Consider the following 22,353-nt stretch of genomic DNA (forward strand, 5'->3'; position numbering starts at 1 on the left):
TTGTTGTATCTAATGTTAAGCAATTTGTTAAAAAGCACACAATGTAATTGAGTCAAGAACGGTTTGTTTAAATTAATGTTACTGTTACAAAGCAATAACATCCAGTCCAATATACACCTTATATACCTGGGGTGTGTGTGTGTGTGTGTGTGTGTGTGTGTGTGTGTGTGTGTGTGTATGATAGCTAGATAGATAGATTTGTGTGTGTGTGTGTGTGTGTGTGTGTGTGTGTTTGTATAATGTATAATCCAAGAACTAGCAGATGCTTAAGTCAAATGAAATGTACCATTCTGTCTTAATGATCAACAAATTAATTTGGGATACTTTCTCTAGTCTTTTGTTGAGAATTCTCTGTTGGCATGGCTGTTGGCCACAATGAAAAACAGTTCAGGAAGTCAGTCTCAAGACATATAAATGCTACGTTAGGAAACTAAATTTTGCAGAACTGCTCTACTTTTCCATGCAATCAAACAATACTAGAGGTACTCTTATGACAGATACAGTTAAACATTTATGAATAGATTTTGCTAGTATTATAAATCATTCAAAGAGTATAGCACTCAGCGCATATTTATGCGCTGGTCAGATACTCTACAAATGCCAGCTCTTTTGTACAAGGATAACATGACCTATGAAATTGCTCCTACAAGCATAGCTTCCATAAAAGGATCATACTATTTTTTCATATTTGCAGGCAGTGTGGCCTAACTTCACAGTTGTGATGCTTTTATAACTGCCATTATACCTGCCACATCTACTGAAACACTACAGCGATGAAGAGACAAAATATTCTACAAAGGCACATCAGTGAAATCAGTACTATAAACCCTTGTATTATTCTTTGTTCACTGCATCAACAAACTTGGGTGTGGTAGCTTATTGTGGGTGCTATAAATTCTCTTAAAAATCCATATCCAGAAGAAGTAGAATTTCCTAAGTTTCAGGGGAAGGAAATTGTCTGGAAAAAGGAATTCTTTGTGAAAAGGCTGTGAACCATTTCAGAATGGTCTATCCAAAGTAAGAATACAGCTTAAAATGAGAAAATTGTTTCATATCAGAAAATGCAGAGCGATAGACACTGGAAAAAACAATCTTAACTCCATGCTATAGGGCTTGTGCTGCAGCAGTAATGTACCATATTAGGAGAGGGTTAGTGTAAACATTTGATAAAACAGTTAAAATCTAGGATGTGACGACTCTTTTAAAAAATCCATTTTGAGTCATTAAAAAAGGAATATAAAATAAATCTGCCAAAAGACATACTGCTTTGCAAATCTATGATATGAATAGACATAATACTACATACAGATACTACATAATACTACTACATACAGATTCAGTTACAGAACTTATAATTGTAAAGGATTGGAACAATTTCCAAAAGGCATAATGGATGCAGCACTTGTTCAGAGCTTCAGAAAAAAATGCAAAGAAAGAAGGCAATTCATTGTATAGTATGCAGAAAATGAAGACAGAAGTTCTGTTAGTTATTTCTGTCATACTATTGAGATTTAACTTCATGTGATGATAGTGAAAAAAGAAAAATAATGTAAATTAAGCTTCATAATTTTAAATTATGGAATTTTCCAATATAAGATACAGTAATGCCCGCAACTTATTGTCAACCGTTCCATTGGCATATGCAGCAAAAGAAACTCCTGGGGCATTATTTTACCAAGAGTATAACTTACTCATAGATCCAGAAGAATCTGACAGGTACAGAAGAAGCAAAGCTGGTTCTGAGGTTTTGGCACAAAAGGTAGCATACCATATTTTTCAGCGTATAAGACGCACCCTTTTCCCTCAAAAAAGAGGCTGAAAATCTGGGTGCACTGAATACAGCATTTTTGGCCTCCCGAAACCCCACCCCCTTCACCAAAATGGCCATGCATAGCCTTTAGGAGCCTTGCAGAGTGCTCCTGGGGGCTAGGGAGGGCAGAAATGAGTGAAAATCAGGCCATTTTTTGCTCAATTTTGCCCCCTGCCCCGCAGGAGCACTCTGCAAGCCCCCTAAAGGCTATTCATGCCCCCTTTTTTGAAAAAAGGGCCCATTTCCACGAAAGACAGGCTGTTTTTGGGAGGTCTGCAGAGTGCAAAAACTTTTTTTTTAATTTGCCTCTTCAAAAACTCGGTGCGTCTTATACTATGGTGCGTCTTATACTCTGAAAAATATGGTAGTTAAAGTTACCCTTTTTCCTCCCTGGGCCACTCTGTGTCCATTGTCCATCAATCCAGTGTGCACTCACTCACAACCAGTGAACTAATGTGCTGATGCTGACCAGGCTAAAGACGCTAGCCAGATGAATACCTGGTAGGCAGATTTTTTTTCCTCCCCAAAAACCAAGGTGCATCTTATACTCTGGAGTGTCTTATACTCTGAAAAATGTGGTAATTGTTCTCACTATCAGGAAATTTCTCCTTAGTTCTAGATTGCTTCTCTTCTTGATTAGTTTCTGGAGAATAGGTTGACCACCTCTTCCTTGTGGCAGCCCTTTAGATACAGGAACCCATGATGTCTTGTGTGTCTATAAAAAAAAGATGCTGAGACACAGCTGACAGCAGAAACAACATAAGTTTAATTGTAACATTACAAAGAGGGCATTTCTTTAGATCATTTGTACTGGTGATAGAACACCAATATAGCCTTCCTAGAGAGCTTTGTATTTGCTCACCCAAGTCATCTCTGACTGCGGGAATATAAATGCATCTCTATTAGTCAGTAGTATACTTTGAGATCAAAATGCAGCCCAATAATTTTCCTTGGTCTTGGTGATTTGCATTCTAAAATTTGCTTCAGCTTTCTATTCTTAAAATAGAAAGATGATAGTTTTGCTGTGCAAAAGGGAAGATCAACTGTCTGGGATTCAAAAGAAATATGACATGGAAAAGTCCATTGTTAAATATGCTACCAATTTCAACATAATATCATACTGGAATAAATGGAGAAAATCCACATTTTAAGTTTATATAGTTTACAGATCCTTTAACTCTGAAGTCCTCTGAGCAAGGAACTGCTTATTCCTATGAAGAATGTAGAAAATGAGAGAAGGAAAAGATCGAGCACATGAGTCGTCTTCCACTACCAAGTTTTGATACGCCAATTGTAGCAGGATATTTACATTTTTGTCATATGTTCCTCCTCTTTTTTTAAAAAAAAGAGAACAAAAAAGTATACATACTGTATATAGTCATTGTGCTTTTAACCACCATCACCCCCCGGCCTATTTTTGGCCGAGATGTAGACCTGGTTACAATTCCCAGCTATTCTCATCATTATATTTATATAATTATACATCCTTACACATCCCCAACTTGTGATTCTGTCTTTAAATCTCAATAGTTTCCCATTGTAAGTATATTTCATGTTCCCTCTCCATTTTTCCATATCTTGGATTAGATTTCCCTTAATTGTCTATAAATAGCAATCCATTACAATTCCCTTAGTCTACTATATAGAATAACAAATGGTACACATCTCACTTTATTCATCATCTTAAAGGTTCTATATATATATATATATATATCTGTTTCATATATTTTAACCCATGCTTAATTGTCCTTCTATTATCATTCAATCAATTAGCAACTCAGTTTAATTATCATGTAAAAAAGTGAATCACAAACCTCTGCTTTACCATCTCCCCAAATCAGTTTCATATTTATCCATAGTCCATGTCTTTTGACTTTTATTTAATTATCTTTCCTTTATCATATTCAATCAGTTAGCAACTCCATTTTATTGTCATATTTAGGAATAAACTCCTTATCTTATCTTTATATTTTCCCATATAACAATTTCTAGTTGTCTGATTTTTCCTAGTAAGTCTTTTGTCCCACTTCTCTGTTCCTGCCATCTTCCTTTTCTTTGTTTTGAAGAATTGAATTTTCTCCACTCCACTGTCAAAGAAATATTTTATATTTCTCTTTGTTGGGGCATAATCTCCTATTTCAATTTTCCTTATGCCACTATTAACCTCCGAAACATCTTTTGTCTGCTTTTTATTCCCTTTTGTTGGGACACATCCTCTTTTTACAATTTTCCCTATACCACTGTCAAACCCAATGGAGTTTTTTGTTTGCTTTTTGTTTCCCACTGTTTCTACCCCCATTCTTCTTTCCCCTTTTCTTTAAATCCCTGCTTCTCTGGGTTCAGAATTCTATTTAGGCTTGATTTTAATGATTTATGCATATTTTTTATAATTTTACATAGTTCTTCAAATTCCCAGCTTTCCATGATGTCCAGTTCCAAAGTTACAGTTAGTTATACAATTCTTTTTTCAGAGTTCTGGTCCACCTTAAATTTAGCTAATTCAGTTTGTGTAAAACAGAAAAGAATCTGGAGCCATCTTGACCTCTTTGCCTCCTGCTTTTCCAAATTCTAATTTATGGCAGTTGGTTAATTAAAACTTCCTGCACAGTGAAGATTAGGTTATCAGTTATCAGTGAGAAGGTAGTGCTTTTTTCTTGATTTTTCTCCCTAATTGGAGTTGCTTAAGATATATAGACGAAATCCTTCAAAATGTTTGGTTTCTATTTCAAATCCAAAACCAAATTTATAGTTTATATTTGAGTGGGCTTGTCTGCTTCTCTGCTTTCTCCCTTTCTGTCTGAATGTATTCCAAACAAATAGCTTGGGGGGGGGCTAGTGTTTCAACCCTCCATTTTCCCTTTCTTTCTTTCCTTTTGCCAAAATCCAGATCTGTCTATTAATATTATTTGTACTCTCAAGATTCTTTGCCTTTTCCAAGTTTTGATTTATGACTGTGGGTTAAATGAATCTTCTTACCAGTCTTTCATCTCGTCTCCTGTACCCTTCTGTTCAGTGTTTTGGCTGGAAGCCAGCTTCTGTGCAGCCATGCTGCCGCCCCTACTCCAATTCAGAGGGCAAATCTCCGATCTACGAGGGACCTGTTACCTCCCTCTGGGTCTGATGAGACGCTGCCCCCTCTTTGCCCCCCCCTCCAGGGGGGTTCTGATCTAAAAAGGATCTTGGAATAGGTTTGTCAGGCAGGGTTCATGTGAGGCTCTTGAGAGCCCCATGTCTGTCCAGCTGGAGAGCTTCCAGTTGAATCCGATATTTACATTTTATTTATAAGAGTAATCCCATTTTATTGTCCTGGATTCCACTAAGCAAAATCTGAATGTACATCATAAATGAGTGTATATCATTAGAAACATGGTAGCTTTCTAGTAGTATCAAATTAACTGGCATTATGGATTTTTTTCATATACTAAGACCCCAAAAAGGTTAGAAAAATATAGAGGAACATATTTTTCTAAAACAAAAATCTTTAAATTATAATGGAACAGGCTTCCTCCCTTAAGTCATATTATAACTAGAGTAAGTGACTGACAACAGATGTAACAGAGGAAGATAAGATTTACTTGCAGAAACATGATCAACATTCTACAAATCCTGCACTATTGAAGTGATACTATCTTCTGTTGCTTGCTTATTTCCAAACCCTGCCCTTGTGGGTTAAGGGTTATTCCATGTCAAGTGATCTGTTTTCAGAAAAGTGGCCCACTCGACCATCATGGATTTCGGTGAAATTTTGTGTAAACATGCACACATGTCTCAAATGAATGATACATACAAATGATTTGTAAAATGTTACCTGTGCCAATGCAATACTTGCAGAGACATAGTCATTTGTTTGATCCCATATTGCAGCCTTCTACAGTATGACTCTGAGGTTCCAACAACTTTGAAACATAATATTTCCGCAATATTTTGTTGAGAGAAACAAAACTTGGCCATGTTGTACAACTTTTTGTGCTCTATTAAACAAAATAATAAAAACTTTCTCATGAGCGATCTCCATTTAGATAATTTGGAGCAAAGTTGGCCAAACATATCATGGCTCGAAAAAAGATTAAAGTTTGGCTTTTTATATCTTTGGAAAGAAAGGTATGATACATGTGAAACTTTGTGCGTAATAACCTAGCAACACAAGGTTTTTGAATATAAAATTTCATTCTCCTACTGCTTTCCAATCGTTTAAAAATTGAGTGTAAAGTTGATGTTTTTTATAAAAACGCCACAAATAGGGTATTTTCAGCCCACTTTTACAAAAAAAGACCTTCTGGAAATTCTGTTAAATCTTTCTATATATATGACTATATCTCTGCAAATATTGCATCAGCACACATAACACTTCACCAATGTTCATTGGGGACATGTGTGCATTGTCATACAAAATTTCATCAAAATCCGTGATGGTCGAGCAGGGACTCCCAGAACACGACATGGAATGACCCTTAAACGTTTTGAGTTCTATCTAAGAATTGGGATAAACACTTGCAAGATGAAAAGATGTGAGTATAAATTGTAGCAAAATGTATTAGATAATCTAAGGATGCCTGTCTTTCACCTAACAGGTGTTTTCTAGATTTATTAAATTGGAGTGTAATCTCATAAATTGGAACCATTTTTCCTATTAGCTAATAAAGAGATTTAGGGCTAGAATCATATATACTTTTTTTAAAAAAGCCTATTAAAAACATTTAATGATACACAATAAAGTTGACGGTCCATCAATTTGCATTCCATGGAACGTGTGTACAAGTACATTCTTGAGACATGGGACAACTGTTTAAGCATACAGGTTAGGATAAGATGCATCAGGCGTTAGCAAGTTGTCTGGTCTCATATTGTGTATACCTAGCAGAGCAACTTCTTCCATCTATTTCAGTCTCTGAATATGGATTCTTCACTCACAGATCCCCCAATTGGTGTATTGTGAAAGATGTTGACTCGTTCACAATGTTGTTTATATAGGATTCATCCTCAAAGCCACGTATACATGCTCAAGTATGTTGACATAAACTGCCTACCCACAGTCTATCTACTTTTACTTTACACAAACTAAACAGCAGCCGTTCAATGTAGTAATCCACACAGCCCAAGAATATACTGGTTTAAGTAAATTTCCACATAAAAAACAAATAAAAATAGTTGGTTGATAAAACTACTGATCTCCTGGGAGTGTGATTTTCCAAAATAAGGAGAAAAAAGAAAGAGATCCAGGTTTTCTCACAGCCAAAGCAAAAAATGGCCAAGGTGGTGCATTTCACCAATGTCTGGATGAAAGCAACTTTGCAGCTGATTTGCTGGATCTGCTGTAGCTTACCAGATCTTTATTAGACTGTGTCATCTCCAGGCTAATATCTGAGGCACCTGAGATTGTCCACATGGAAAATAATAAATTGGGAAAAGAAGATATCACTTTCAGATTGAAACAGCTGAAGACTGCTCTAGACCAGTGGGTCTCAACCTTCCTAATGCCGCGACCCTTTAATACAGTTCCTCATGTTGTGGTGACTCCCAACCATAAAATTATTTTATGTTTTCTGTATTTTTTCGAAAATATGTGTTTTCTGATGGTCTTAGGCAACCCCTGTGAAAAGGTCATTCGACCCCCAAAGGGGTCCCGACCCACAGGTTGAGAACCGCTGCTCTAGACTTTCTCAAAAGCAAGCTGGGAAGAGATGGAAGCAGTATAATTGAAGACAGAGTTGCCCTATAACTTCTTAATAAAGCACTGTCTTGTCACGGCAAACAAAATGCAGTACCTAAGGAATCATTCATTGACCTAGGCCAGTGATGGCTAACCTTTTTGCCCTTGTGTGCCGAAAGCGTGCGGGCACAGGTGACAGTGCACATGTGCATGTCCACACCAGTGGTGGGTTTCAAATTTTTTAGAACCTATTCTTTAGGTGTCGCCTGTTTTGTGGGAGTGGCTCGGCAGTCATGTGACCAGGTGGGGGTGGCCAACTTGGAAAATGTGGCGAAACTCACTTAACAATGCTCTTGCTTAGCAACCAAAATTTTGGGCTCAATTGTGGTCATAAATTCATTCTTTCTTTCTTTCTTTCTCTCTCTCTCTCTTTCTCTCTCTCTCTCTCTTCCCTTCCTTCCTTTTGTCTCTCTCCCCCTTTTTCTTTTTCTTTCTTTCATCTCTCCCACTTTCTTTTTCTTTTTTTCTTTCTTCCTTCCTTTCTCTTTCTCTGTCATTCTCTTTGTGTCTGTCTGTCTGTCTGTCTGTGTGTGTGTGTGTGTGTATCTCTCCTCCCTCTCTCTCTGTGCCTCTTTGTCTGTCTGTCTCTCTCACTCACACACACACACAGAGACACAGAAACAGACAAACACACATACTTTGGTCACCTTGTTGAGTGTTCCACTCACATTTGAAACACTCAACAACTGGCCTGTATTTATGGTTTTTTTGCAGCATTCTGTAGTCATAGGACCAAAATATATGGTTAAAAGTACCTGGCAGCGGCGTTTTTCCCTGGGGGGCTCCGCAGAACATCCCAAGACCGATGCCACCACATCTGCCCTGTTCGGGGACAGGTCCTCTTCAGAAGGACGAGGCCCCACTGGTCCCCCTCACGTTCCTCATCTTCCAGCCGCAGCCCCACACCATGGAAAAGATAAGTGCGCGCATGCCCCACACAATTACAGGCCCAGAGAGTGAAGCCTCTGCACAAGCCCGGGCAAGTGAGAACATGTTACAAAGGCTCCGAGATGAGGGACGGAATCTTTGCCGAGGGACAGTAAAACTCCATCCACCAGAGTCAGCAGGACCAAAGTCCCTCTCCCAACTGGCCCTTCCTCCCTCTGAGGGCGAGGGACCCGGCTGCCCCGCTGCCTCTGGCTTCTCTCCAAGAGTCTCCATGTGGAACTCCTCTCATGTTCCTTCTTTTGCTGTTTGTACACACCACGCAGGTAATGCTCCCTTGTCTTTCACAGCCGCCTTGTTTCCAATTGGGGCGGAGAGGAACGGAAAATATTGATTTCTTCTCCCCCCCCCAACTGGAAATGAGGCGGCTGTGAAAGACAAGGGAGCACAACTGGCATGGCTTGTTCAAAAAGCAAAAGGAACAGGAGGGGAGGATTCGTTGGACAAGCCCACGGGCGCGTGCTGCTCTCTCCTCTGACAGCCGTCTCGTTTCCAATGAAGGGGTTAGGGAATCCATGCAATTTCCTCCTTCTGCGATTCCCCACCCTCCCTCCACATGCCCACCAGCCAAAACCTCCCGGAAGGCTTCTGATTGCGGGCGAGGGGGGGGCAGGCCAGGGGAGGGACCGTTCCGGTACTGGGCCCCCAGAAGGCATGCTAAATTCTTTCAACCGGTACACGCATACCGGACAGGACTGGCTGAAACCCACCTCTGGCCCACACCCATAATACAATGTATGTGAAAGCCCCACTCCCTGACCCATTTTGGTCCTAGCAGGCCTCCTTGAAGCCTCCTGGAACCAAAAATGGGGCTCGGGGGAAACTCCTCCCCCCTGCGCTCCCCCACCCCCATGCATGTGCACATTGTTACAGGTGTTTTGTCGGCCTTGTATGCAGCTTTATTTCTCTCTAGCATTCAACTCCATTGTTCAGTGATGCATTTTCTGCCGCTCTAGGATTTACCTCTATCTGCTCCTGTGAGGAACTTCCTGTTTCTGTTGAATGTATATAGTTATATTCTCGATGGCTTGTATAGTATTTAACTGCATTTGATTAAACAGTATGCGCTGCAAAGACCCAAAAATCAGTTGACTGACAGGAGGTGCAAGCACATGCGCGGTGGAGCTCAGCTGGGGCAATGGCTCACGTGCCAGTAGAGAGGCCTCTGTGTGTCACTTGTGTCATAGGTTTGCCATCATGGACCTAGGCCAATAACCAGTATTAATAAAACAAGCAATTTATAAAAAACACAATGCAATGTTAATAAGCTACTCCTGAAATCTCTTTTTTTCTGTCTCACCAATCTCTCTCTCTCTTTCCCTCCCCCCACCCACCTCACACATACACAAAGACACACACACACACACACAAAGATACTCACGCATACAAAACTCTCTTTTTTAGGCAGCAATTTTTCAGGGACAGGAGGGGTTGGTTTAAAACTGGTTTTTGGAGGCAGCTTTATCAAAATAGCCTGAAGGCTCCCTGTGATCTCGAAGTTACAAGTTGACTAACTTTGTTGGAGACATTGCTATTATATTCCTCTATCTGTGCACTTCTTACAGTTCTGTTCAAATTAAACAGATAAGAAAACAGCAGAATCACAACAATTCCATATTAGCTTTTATCATGAGATCTTACTTGCTAAATCATCTCTGATGGCAGATGAATTAATGCTTGTGTTCATTTGCCCTTCGCAAGGAAGAAACAATTCAGTATTCATCTAAGTGACACAATGATTAATTGGCCAGGATTCGGGTTTCTCTCCCTCATCTTTAAATTTATGTTAAGATGCTGGCACCCAGGTACTTCTGATTGTAAGCCAAATTTAAATTAAGGAACTGGATTTTTATTCTGCTTAGTGAACTCCGATAAAAGCATGGAATAAAGCAAAATAATATAAGATTTGGCTCTTGCTCTATCTTATTGTTTCAAAAGAAAATTAGGCCCTCTGTTTTGACTTGGGACCATAGGTTTAGGAAGACAACTTTTCCAATAGGGCAACACAAAGCATTCAAAAGAGCACTTCTTAAAGTGTCCTAGAACAAGTGATCTAGCCCTCCTTGAAGAGTTAAAGCATCCACTGGAAGGCTTTGTTTATCTTCTCTGAAGGTTTCTTTTGATTGCCTATATCAGAGTAAGCACACACAGACAGGTAACTCTTCTGAGGAAGTGCCAGCAAAGCAATTGGCAAAATGGCAGAGAACAATCATATCCTAAACCAGACTTTCTCAATCTCAGCAACTTTAAGATGCATGGACTTTAACTCCCAGAATTCCCCACCTAACATGGCTGGTTAGAGAATTCTGGAAGTTGACATTCACACATCTTAAAGTTGCTGAAATTAGAAACACTGATCTAAACTGTGCTCTAAGCAGCACTTTGAATCATAATTTCTCATTAAGCATTAATATGCTACTTCAGGGGACTGAGCAAAGTCATTAATGTATCATCCTATACAGAAGATTTCAGATTTTGTGGTTTTTTAGATAGTAGCCAAAGCAGAGGCAAGTCTGTAGGACCAAACGCAGTAGTTATGAACCATAGGCAACTACTTGAGCCCACTTACAGAACTACCATGTTTCTCTGAAAATAAGGCCTATACCCAAAATAAGCATGTGCCGAATATAAGCCCTACCTCAAAAATAAACCTTGATGAAAGGAGGTGGGCAAGGAGTGCAAGCGTGTGTGGGCCAATGGTGTCTGGTAGCAGCCGCAGCCCATACAGCACAGGTGAGTTGATTACCTGTCCAAGCAGCAGACAGAGGCAGAGGGGGGGAGGAAGGTGATCCAGATGCACAGCCAGTCAGTGGGCTGGAATGGCAGCTGACCATGGGGGGGGTTCATTTTTGCGCGGTGGCACTAGCAGTAGACAGAGGCAGTGGCATGGGGGGGAAGGCAGACAATCTAAATGTGCAGCACAGGCAAGCCAAGAGAAAGGCTGGAGCAGGCGGGTAGCCATGGGAGGCTCATCTTCACATCTTTTGGCTTGCCTGTGGCACACGTGGTATGTCAGGATCACCTGCCTTTTGCCCCCACGCCTCTGCGTCCATCTCCTGCAGATGCCACCAAGTGAAGATGAGTCTCCTACAGCAGTCTGCCCACTTGGCCCACCAACTCTCAGCTTTCCTGTGGTCCACCCAGCTCGCCCGGATCACCTGCCTCCTCCCATGTATCTATTTCCATCTGCTGCTTGGACAGGGAATCAATTTACCTGCGCTGTGCAGGCTGCACAGCCTCAGAGGACTGGCTGCAGCTGCTGCTGGATACTGTTAGTCCCCGTGTGTCTGCAGCCTCTTGTGCGCACAACAGGGGACGGAGGCCCCAGCCAATCTGATCACTCTGAAATTGTGTTTTCCTGAAAATAAGTCCTCATGCTTATTTTGAAGTCCCAAAAAATATAAGGCTGGATCATATTTTCAGGGAAACACGGTAATAGGTCAAAAAGAAAAGTCTACCTTCTCTGTTGCAGCATTTTTCAGTTATGTTGGATTATCCCTCCTTTGTTTCCAGCTAACAGAGTTACTCAGTCACATTTACCATGGATAATGGAAACTATCCACAATAAACATGACTGATTTGGAAGACATCATATTAGAGTGGGCCAGAGTTTTTCAAGCAGTTGGATTGCAACACCCTGGATGGTTGTGAACAAACTTGGGCTAGGGGCTGTCTTACCAAACTGCTGATCTGCAAGGGGGTAGTGTGCATAGGTTACAGGACCAGAAGGAGGCAGGCAGGTGCATGCAGTATCAGATCAAGGCCTGCAGCAACATAGCCTGGTTGGAGGGCCTATGGCCAAGCAGAGGGTGGCATAGAAGGAAGATCTTGGAGTTGATCTCCAGAAGAGAAGCCTTCTATTAGACATTTCACCAGGTTGCTGCTCTTCTCTGATCTTTGAGAGACTATTAATAGAGGCTGCTTGTTGAATACTGGTAGGTGCTGTAAAAGGAAAGAAACATAGGGGTGTGCAGCTGCTGGTTTGTCCTCACCATTAGACTGGTGATGCCTTCCAATTTTCCTAATGAATTGCTGTCAGAATTATGAGAACCTGCTTGCCATATACCTGCTCTTATCCAAAAATTGTTTCACCCTGATATATGAGCTAATTAGAGCTACAAAAGATGGATTTTTGCAAAATGTTTATTGAAGCGCTTCAGCAAAAGAGTCCTAGTCCAGTTTGGGAACTGAGACCCTGAACAATAGTAAAGCATGACTTTTTATATAGTAGTTTTCAAGAAATGGGGAAGTAAAATTTCACATAACTTTTTTGGAGTTCTACCTTGCTTTTAGCATACATGTCTATTTGTCTGTGGTGTCTCACCTGAGTATATGTGTCATTTTCTCCATAGAATTATCTTGCACAACAGCCCTACATGTCCTTTGTCCCTATTTGTGACTACTCATGCCCTTCACAGACCAACCATCTGCCTAATTTACTACTTTTGCTGGTCAGAGTCATATTCTGCTCAATCTTCGCCCCTGGCTCTGGCCCATTGGGTCTCCTCCTTGCTTCTCACAATCCCTTCTTGTCGAGTGGTTACACCCTATCCTAGGTATTTTTCAGGAGACACAGCAACTATTAGATGGGGTTTGGTGCTGCAGCTCTCTCCCAGTTCTGCAGTTTTTGAATTTCTCTTAGCTAGAGATACTAAACATAAACCAGCTAGCGTTTCTTATGAAAAAAGTAGTTTTCTGAATGTCTGTTTAGCTACAGGTGTACATATAAAAATGGGTATCATCTGACCAAATGGATGCTATTTCCAGTAGCTTTGTTTAAATGGTAAACTCTGCAAACACTGCTTCTCATCCAAGAAACTTCTTCAGCTCTGACTTGATGGTGGTGATGAAAGAAATGTCCTTCTGGGTTCGGCTCCAAGTGGGGAAAAAGACACTGGAGACATGGAGGCTCTTGGAAAGATAGTTTTAATGGTGGACAGGACCACATGGCTTGAGTCCTGAACAGAAAAGGTGATCACATGCTTCAATGTTGGTGGAGAAGAAGGGAAGGGAAGAGAAGAGCTTGCAGAGCTTTTTATAATCTGTTCAGCCCCACCTATCTGTTTCCTGTTCCTGTGTAAGAAATGTATTCTGATTGGCTGTCAGACTCACATGGGCCCATGCAAGGGCAACCCTCTAGGCTGAGTTTTGAATCCAGGTTTGAGTTCAGATGCCATGTGGTCAGTTGAGTAAAGGCTTATATTATCATGCCTTCATTCACATCCCCCTGGAGCTGAAGGGGAGAACTCTTTATTATGTAAAGTGGACTAGCTTGGCCTTCTTAATGGCCCATTGATAAAGTGAGGATGGCAGGAAGCTGCAGGAATTTACTTAGTTTTTAAAATGTGTTTCTCCTTTTTTCACATCCAGGAAAATATAACATTCTGCCTTATCAATATTTCCTAGGATATTTCATTTTTCTGGGAGAGGGCTAGGTGATAACTTCCTACAGAGTGGAATGAAAGAATTTATACTCCTTGCAGACAACTGGTCATTTGCATTTTTTTAGAGTTTTTGAGGCCAACTGGAGGTTTATCTGTATCAATGCAAATATTCCCTTAATTCCCACAGCATTCTTTCACACCTACAGCACTCTTCCCGTCCCAAATGCCACTTCCCCAGTTTATGGCAGTTGCTAGCAGAGCTTCAAAGAAAGTGAAGATAGGCATCTGACACCGTTATTTGCTCAACGACAATTCAAAAGTATCAAGGCAACCTTTATTGTCTATTTAGAAAGGTGGAATCATACAGATCTGTAATACATCACTGAAGATTTTTGCCTGCTGTGTTCAACAAGATTGCTATTCCAAGATATTAGTTCTCCTTTCAAAACACCATATGCTCATACTCATTAAAATCTATGTTCAGTATGTGGCAATGATCGTGTTCAACCACTATTCAAATAGGGCTGCTTCTCCCAGTGGATCTATTAAAGGTTGACATACCAAGTATTTATGAGCCATAAACTGCCTGCTTCAAATAGAGATTCATCAGGCTTGCCTGGAAGATACTGACAAAGATGGAGTAGTAGACTGTGGCTGCAGGCAGGGGAGGGGGAGGAGAGTAAGGGAAGAGATAAAGGGTTACAAACGACTCCTTTTAAGAGGAGCAGCTGCATTGATCAGTTACTTACTTCCCACTATTGTCTTTCCATTACTCAGACTTTTGTCAGCTGGAGTTAAAACAAAGAGAATCTGTTGAAATCACCTGCTATGTCACCATTTTATGATCTTGTGCCTGCTTGCAGGGAGAATAGCACTAAAATGAAGCAGCCAGGGAAGGGAACTCTATTGTTTGAAGGTGATAAACTGGTAATGGGTCTATGATGATTCTGCATGTGTAGCTTACAGAACATCATTTAGTTTACTTAAGACCCAAAAAAGTCCATGGGATTTAACCCATAGATAACTGGTCACAGAATATGGAGTGTTTTCAAAGTAATGTCCTGGCTTCTATCAATGCACAGATGATTTACAAGCCACAAAGGTGAGGAAACTTTTACACTGCAAAATATGTCATTTGGGAAGTAGAAACACCTAATTTTATGGACCAATTTATCAAATTACCACTGCTTGTATAAAATTCATTTAGAATTTAGACATTAACACAATTATCCTAATCATTACTTATAAATTTTGGGAAATGTAAAAATTAGAATAAAATCCTCTAACAGAGATTTCTTTTCTATTGTTGGGAGAAATGTCCTTCTGGGTTCGGCTCCAAGTGGGGAAAAAAGACACTGGAGACATGGAGGCTGCTTGGAAAGATGGTTTAATGGTGGACAGGACCACATGGCCTGAGTCCTGAACAGAAAAGGTGATCACATGCTTCAATGTTGGTGGAGAAGAAGAGAAGGGAAGAGAAGGGCTGAAGAAGGGCTTGCAGGGATTTTTATAATCTGTTCTGCCCCACCTATCTGTTTCCTGTTCCTGTGTAAGAAATGTATTCTGATTGGTTGCCAGACTCACATGGACCCATGCAGGGGCAACCCTCTAGGCTGTTTTGAATCCAGGTTTGATTGAGTTCAGATGCCATGTGGTCAGTTGAGTAAAGGCTTATCATGCCTTCATTGTCTCTTACACTGAACTCTACACCCATCCCCCTGGAGCTGAACTCTTTATTATGTAAAGTGGACTAGCTTGGCCTTCTTAATGGCCCATTGACAAAGGGCAGGAAGCTGCAGGAATTTACTCTGTTTAAAATGTGTTTCTCCCTTTTTCACATCCAGGAAAATATAATATTCTGCCTTATCAATATTTCCTAGGATATTTCATTTTTCTGGGAGAGGGCTGGGTGATAACTTCCTACAATCCCTCCTTTTTTTTTTCAAAACATGTGAGTGGAACGCACATGTTTTTGACAAAAGATAAAATTGGTCAGATCAGGGAGACTTAATTTTTCTGATGGAAAGACATTGAAAGAGACAGCAGAAAGATCACTTCAGTGGCTCCCAGAGAGCTTTCAACCATGAAGGTCTTAGCAACCAGGGCACAATTTCTGGAAAGAAATTTACAATATCCAATTTACCATGCCAATTATTTTCAGGTGTTTGATATCACTTTCTGTGAGCTTCCAGACTACAAGCAAGCAGAAGTCCCAAAAAAAAACTTCACAGCCATTGAAGGATTCTTCCTTTTAAAGAAGTACAGGCTGCCCATTTCCAAGGGATTTCTTTAACTTGCCCTGGCTCCTATTTTAGTGAGGCCAAATTGAGTTTAGCTAGTGTGCAATCCAGACTATTTAGTATTTTTAAAACTACACACAATGAGCCCTGGGATTCCTCCTCCTGAGACCACCAGTGCAACATGCTTTACTGGGCAACATCATTTTTTTGGGGGGGGGGGGAGTCACTGTCAGGGTTTGAGTTTTGAAGATCCTTTCTGCTACTCTTCAAGTGGGGGAATTGCCTGAGGGGAACTGACCCTCCCCCATGGGATTAAAAGGGAGATATCTGCTTTTGTGCAAGGGCAAAATCAACCTAGGAAAAGCTTTGTGGAGTTAAGTCAAGGAGATAGTTTCAATCTAATTCTGAATGGGGACTCTCTCTCTCCCTCTCTCTTTGTGTGTGTGTGTGTGTGTGTGTGTGTGTGTGTAGCTGCTTCTACAATACAGAAAATACAGACATTTTGGACGAAATTTCCCTCCCACCAGCCAGAAATCTAAGGTGTTCAGAACTTGCTGTGCTAGCCATTCTCAAATACAATTCTTACATGAATACATTAAACTGATTACAATATAAATGAGGCAAGGAAGAAAGCATAATAAATTTCTGTGAATGAAACAGAGAAAGAAAACTTATCAAATTCCACCCTCCCCATAATCTTTTCAGCTGTCTTCTGGGAATTGAAAAGTCTTTTGGTCTTTACTTCTTCATCTCCTTCAGGGTTCTTTCATGTCTGCTAGGGTGGCATGCTTGGTTTGGTGGTAAGGCTGGTCAGTCAGTCTTGGCAGTCTGTCCCAGGCTTGGCTAAGTTTTTTTTTTTTTTCCTCATGTCAGGTTTTATCAGCACGCAATCACCAGCAGCAAATTGAGAGTTATGGTTTGAGCTAGCAGTCCTTTGTTTCTGAGGTAAAAAAAAAAGAGGAGAGGCCAAGAATACAGTTCTTTACAGACATATCTTTAGTCTCATGTTGTGGAATATCACCCATTCTGTCCAAGTGTGGAAATCCAAACATTATTTCAGGAGGCAGACGATGTAAATTTCATGGAACACGACATTCCCACTGCCTGTATGATTGAAACACTTTTGCAGTAAGATGAGTAAATTTCCAAGAGGGACAACAACTTGTGTTGCAAACAAACAAACAAACAAAATGTCATAGGGTAGAGCACCTTGACTCATAAGCGTTTAAAAATGCACTCAGGTGTAAAAGAGGGAGGTAAGAAGAACAGCTTTTAAAAAAAAATGCAATTTAAAAAAAAAAGGTACTTTGAGTCAACACTCCAAAATATCAAATTCCATTCAGATGGAAGCAAATTCTCATTAAGTATGTTAAAACATTTTACAAACGTAAGCAAAATATCTCAAAATCATTCCTTTTTATAGGTTTAATTAAGCATTTTAAACCTCAAAAATTTCAAGAAAAAAAATCAAAATTGTATTCAGAGCAAAGAAATGTAACTGCATAATTGTTATATGCAGATAAAAGATCACAATAGTGAAAGGTAAGCGGGAGCAGATCACCCATTTACTCCAAATTTCTCTCAAGAGAGGGGGGGGGAAAGTGGTTAAAGTGAGGAGAAAAAATTTCAGCCTTTAATGGCCCAAAAGGAAGGAGGGAAAGAAGGAGGGGGGGAATGCCCAGAGGCATTCACAGGTATCACTGGGGCGTTTCATACACACACTCATGGTAAAAATGAGCAGACACTCATTCTCCCCGCCTTTCCTACTTCCCTCCAAAGAATGACCCAGAAGCAAGATTGGGGGGGGGGAGGGAATTCACACAGGCAATCACGTGGATCTCTGGATCCATTCACTTATCACTCCCTGGGGCATGAGGGACACATACTCACATTCATATTGCAATCAGACCTTCGTGCTTGCTCATGCCAAACAATCATAGGTATTTTAGGAAGCTTTTTTTTTCACAAGCCACCAAGCTTCATTTTCTTTTATTAGAGAATCTCACCCTCCCTTCAGGTTTGGAAATGATAACACACATGCATACACACACATACCATTAAACAACCTTGTAACTTACTGCTTCTTTATATGAAAGGGAATCAAACTACATTCATACCAACTTTACCATCAACATACTCACATTTGCACTGCAATCATTAATTTCACATACAAAAATCCCATTTCATTCTTTCTTCATGCAAGGCAGTTATTACAATTACTTCAGGGAGCTGTACATAAGCCAATGAGCTCCATTTTCTATTATTAAAGGATCCCAACTTCCCTCCAGGTCTGGAAATGATCACGCACTAGATTGTTAATGCCTGTCTCTGCCCTGGGGTGTTCATTTCTAATTTGGACCTGCCAGCTGTGCTGGCTAATTTTTTAAAGATCCAAATTCTATCTTGATATCCCAGCACGCGCTGGCATTTTTAAATATCAAGGTGTATAGAAACAATGCACAGAGATGTTTGTCCACACATTGTTTGCATTCAGCCAGGGTTCTAGGTTGGCGCTCCCAGCACACGCTGGCATATTTTTAAAGATCCAAACCCTATCTTGGTCTCCCAGCAATTTCTGGCATAGTTTTAAAGACCAAGATGTATGGAGACTTTCATTAACACATCGTTTGCATCTGGGTGGGGCCCTTGATTCATCGGATGGTGGCCAGAAAATCAGCAAATTTGTTGACAAAATCTAAATCAAAACTGCCTTCTGGAGGCCAGGTTTTTACTTTAGGACTAATAAGAGTAGGTTGGTCAGAAAAATGTGCAGAGGGTTTTTACTCAGGTTGAAGGCAAACCTTTAGTAGGAATTTCCTTCATTTCATACATGCACACACAAGGCAACACTCTCCTCCTCCCCCCAAAGGGAAAAAAAAACTCTATACTCACCTGAAGAGTACAATCTTCTAGGGCTGAAAGACATGAGAACAAGGTTCCCTCCCCCACAGAAAAGGCATTGCTGGAGGATTAGAGGTAAGGGAGGGGCGTGGGGGGGGGTAGATAGCTTGCAGGCAGAGTTTGAAAAAAATAAAACCATCAGTTACTCAGCAGATAAACAGATAAACATTATGGGGATATCACAGATGAGAAATGGGGTCTGGATTCACATGCTCCAGGAAAGAAATGAACAGGTAAAATCATTTAGACACACAATAAATGCAATGCAAGGATGAAACTTTCCTTGCAAACATTTCCAGGGTTGTTACTTTAAGGTATGGGCAAGGAAGGAAGGAAAAAAAAAATCTTTACTCTGTTTCTGCTGGCCAGAACAGACACAAAATAAAGACCCCTCCCAGTTTCAGTTAGTTTTCTAGGCCCAACAAACTGAGCAAAGGCAATTTCTGCCAGTTTACTCCTTTCTTTGAACCTTCTTTGAACATTTTAAAATTCTTGTCTTTTGGATTGGAGACATCTTAGTTACAATTACCTTGAGGGTGCACAAAGACTTAGACATACACACACAGACAAAGAGGAAACAACAAGACTCATTCCCGCCATGAATCTCAGTTAAATTGGGGAAGGCACAAATCTTAAAAAAACAAAAAACCACGTGGTTGCATAGAAGACAGAGAAAGAGACAGACAAGAGAAAAAAAGAAACATTTCAACATTTCCCTTTTCTTTTAAGTACCTTTATGTAGCCAAATTAGTTTCCCTTTCAGCAAAGCCCATTTCTCACACAATTTCCTTGCTCTCAGCCAAAATCTTGGCATCTAAGGAAATCTCCGAGGGCACTTCTGGCCACCCACGAGCTAACACTTCCCATGACCCTTTACATGCAGGGCTCACTTTGGCCTAGCCGGGTGCCACCCACCGTAAGTTTTCAGAAAAAAAAAGATTCTGGGAAGGACTTCGATTCCCCACGAAGTATTCGGCCCCTTCTCTCAGGGAATCACCTGGGTTTTGAGGATCAAAAAAGTAATCCTTGAGGACCTCTGCCCCTCTCTCTGCAGTTAGTACCAGGCACCTCTACTCTTTTACATACACTATGGGCCTTTGCCTTTTTTTTTTTTTTTTTGCTTTCACAGGACAAAAGCAACAACAACAAAAAATATTCATTCACTTTTCCATCCATTTTCACACACACTCTCCTTTCCCTAACAGAAGGTCCTGCTCTGGCCTGACCCTAATACTTTCCAGGCTCTCTTGGTAAAACACACAGAGGAACCAGGATCCAGCTGTGATTGGGAGAAAGATTTCATCATTCACACACATGCAGGCATACACACATTTCCACGCTTTGCCATGCTTTAACATTAAATTTTAGAGAATTAAAATTTAGAGGTACTCACCTTCTTTCCAGGCAGCCTTTGAGCTCAAACTCAAAACCCCTTTAAAACCTAGATCCAAATGGCTAAGGCCAAGATAAAATCCACCCACAGACTCAATGGGGTCTGTGTCGGCATGGGAGGCTTACCTTGGCCATATCCATTTGTTAGGCTAGCTTGGAGTCCCATCTGGTCGCCAATTGTTGGGAGAAATGTCCTTCTGGGTTCGGCTCCAAGTGGGGAAAAAAGACACTGGAGACATGGAGGCTGCTTGGAAAGATGGTTTAATGGTGGACAGGACCACATGGCCTGAGTCCTGAACAGAAAAGGTGATCACATGCTTCAATGTTGGTGGAGAAGAAGAGAAGGGAAGAGAAGGGCTGAAGAAGGGCTTGCAGGGATTTTTATAATCTGTTCTGCCCCACCTATCTGTTTCCTGTTCCTGTGTAAGAAATGTATTCTGATTGGTTGCCAGACTCACATGGACCCATGCAGGGGCAACCCTCTAGGCTGTTTTGAATCCAGGTTTGATTGAGTTCAGATGCCATGTGGTCAGTTGAGTAAAGGCTTATCATGCCTTCATTGTCTCTTACACTGAACTCTACACCCATCCCCCTGGAGCTGAACTCTTTATTATGTAAAGTGGACTAGCTTGGCCTTCTTAATGGCCCATTGACAAAGGGCAGGAAGCTGCAGGAATTTACTCTGTTTAAAATGTGTTTCTCCCTTTTTCACATCCAGGAAAATATAATATTCTGCCTTATCAATATTTCCTAGGATATTTCATTTTTCTGGGAGAGGGCTGGGTGATAACTTCCTACACTATGTTAACAGCTGTAACTCTTATTGTATTTTTTTATTTTACCTGTGTAATTGTAGTATTACATACATACTATGAGGCTACAGGAAAAAATAATGTTTTAGCTACCACTGAGACAAAACTGACCTAACTCAAAAATCAATTAGCAGCTGCTTGACATTCCAGGAATAATTTTCTCAGCTATGTAAATACTGTATCTTGGAAAGTGAGAAGGCTGCTTCATTTGATAGCATTTAGCAGTTCATCTAGCTCAGGAGTGGGAAACCATGGCCCCTTTATGACTTAGGGACTTCAATTCCCACAATTCCTGAGTCAGCCATGCTGGCTCAGGAATTGTGGGAGTTGAAGTCCACAAGTCATAACAGGGCCATCATTCCCCACCTCTGATCTAAATATTCCCTGTAGTGCATTACTTACAAACCTTACCTGCTCATTAGCAGTTTATTTACATTTATTATAAATAATAATTACTTGTGGGGAAAGAAATAATGATAATCAGCACTCTAGTTTTACATGTCTTGTAATAATGGACTAGCTGTCAAGGGTAAGCCTGCTCTGTTTCAGTATCCAATTCTGGAGTCGGCTAACCATCCAGTTTATAATGAAAAAAACTGTCAGATCACACCTGGAAGGAGCTTATTTCTAACTTTTACAAGATAAGCTTTTTTCTTCCTTTAATGACGAGACTGTCAGGTCAACCAGGTGTTCTGCCTTTCTATTGGAAGGGAGGAAGGCTGGCGTGCTTTAAATGCTTTTGCCTTTGCCGGGACATTGGGTATTAGGGAGGGGGAATGTCTTTGGAGATAGGACAGACTCTCTCCCAGGCAATTCCAGCCTGGTTCCAAGATCATTGTGCCCTGAGAGTGACCTGTTATCTGCCTCACACCTCAGCATTCTCAAAACATCTTCTTGGGATTACATTGGCTGCCAGTGGACTAGTTAAGGGGGTTGTGTTTGGGGAAATGAAAGAACTGCTTTATCTTGATCTTCAGATTCTGACTGATTTTACTGCAACAACTTTCTTTCTGTAGAAGTTCTTTTGATTCAACTCAATGGATTCAAGAGTCATACTTTCCTGAGAGACCAGCTGGGGCAGGTCCTTACAGCAACATATCCCAGAGTGGCATATGGACATGTAATATATCTTTGTATCTAAAATATATTTTACTTGTGC

Source organism: Natrix helvetica, assembly GCF_964273705.1.
Source record: "Natrix helvetica genome assembly, chromosome: 3".
NCBI classification, from domain to species: domain Eukaryota; kingdom Metazoa; phylum Chordata; class Lepidosauria; order Squamata; family Natricidae; genus Natrix; species Natrix helvetica.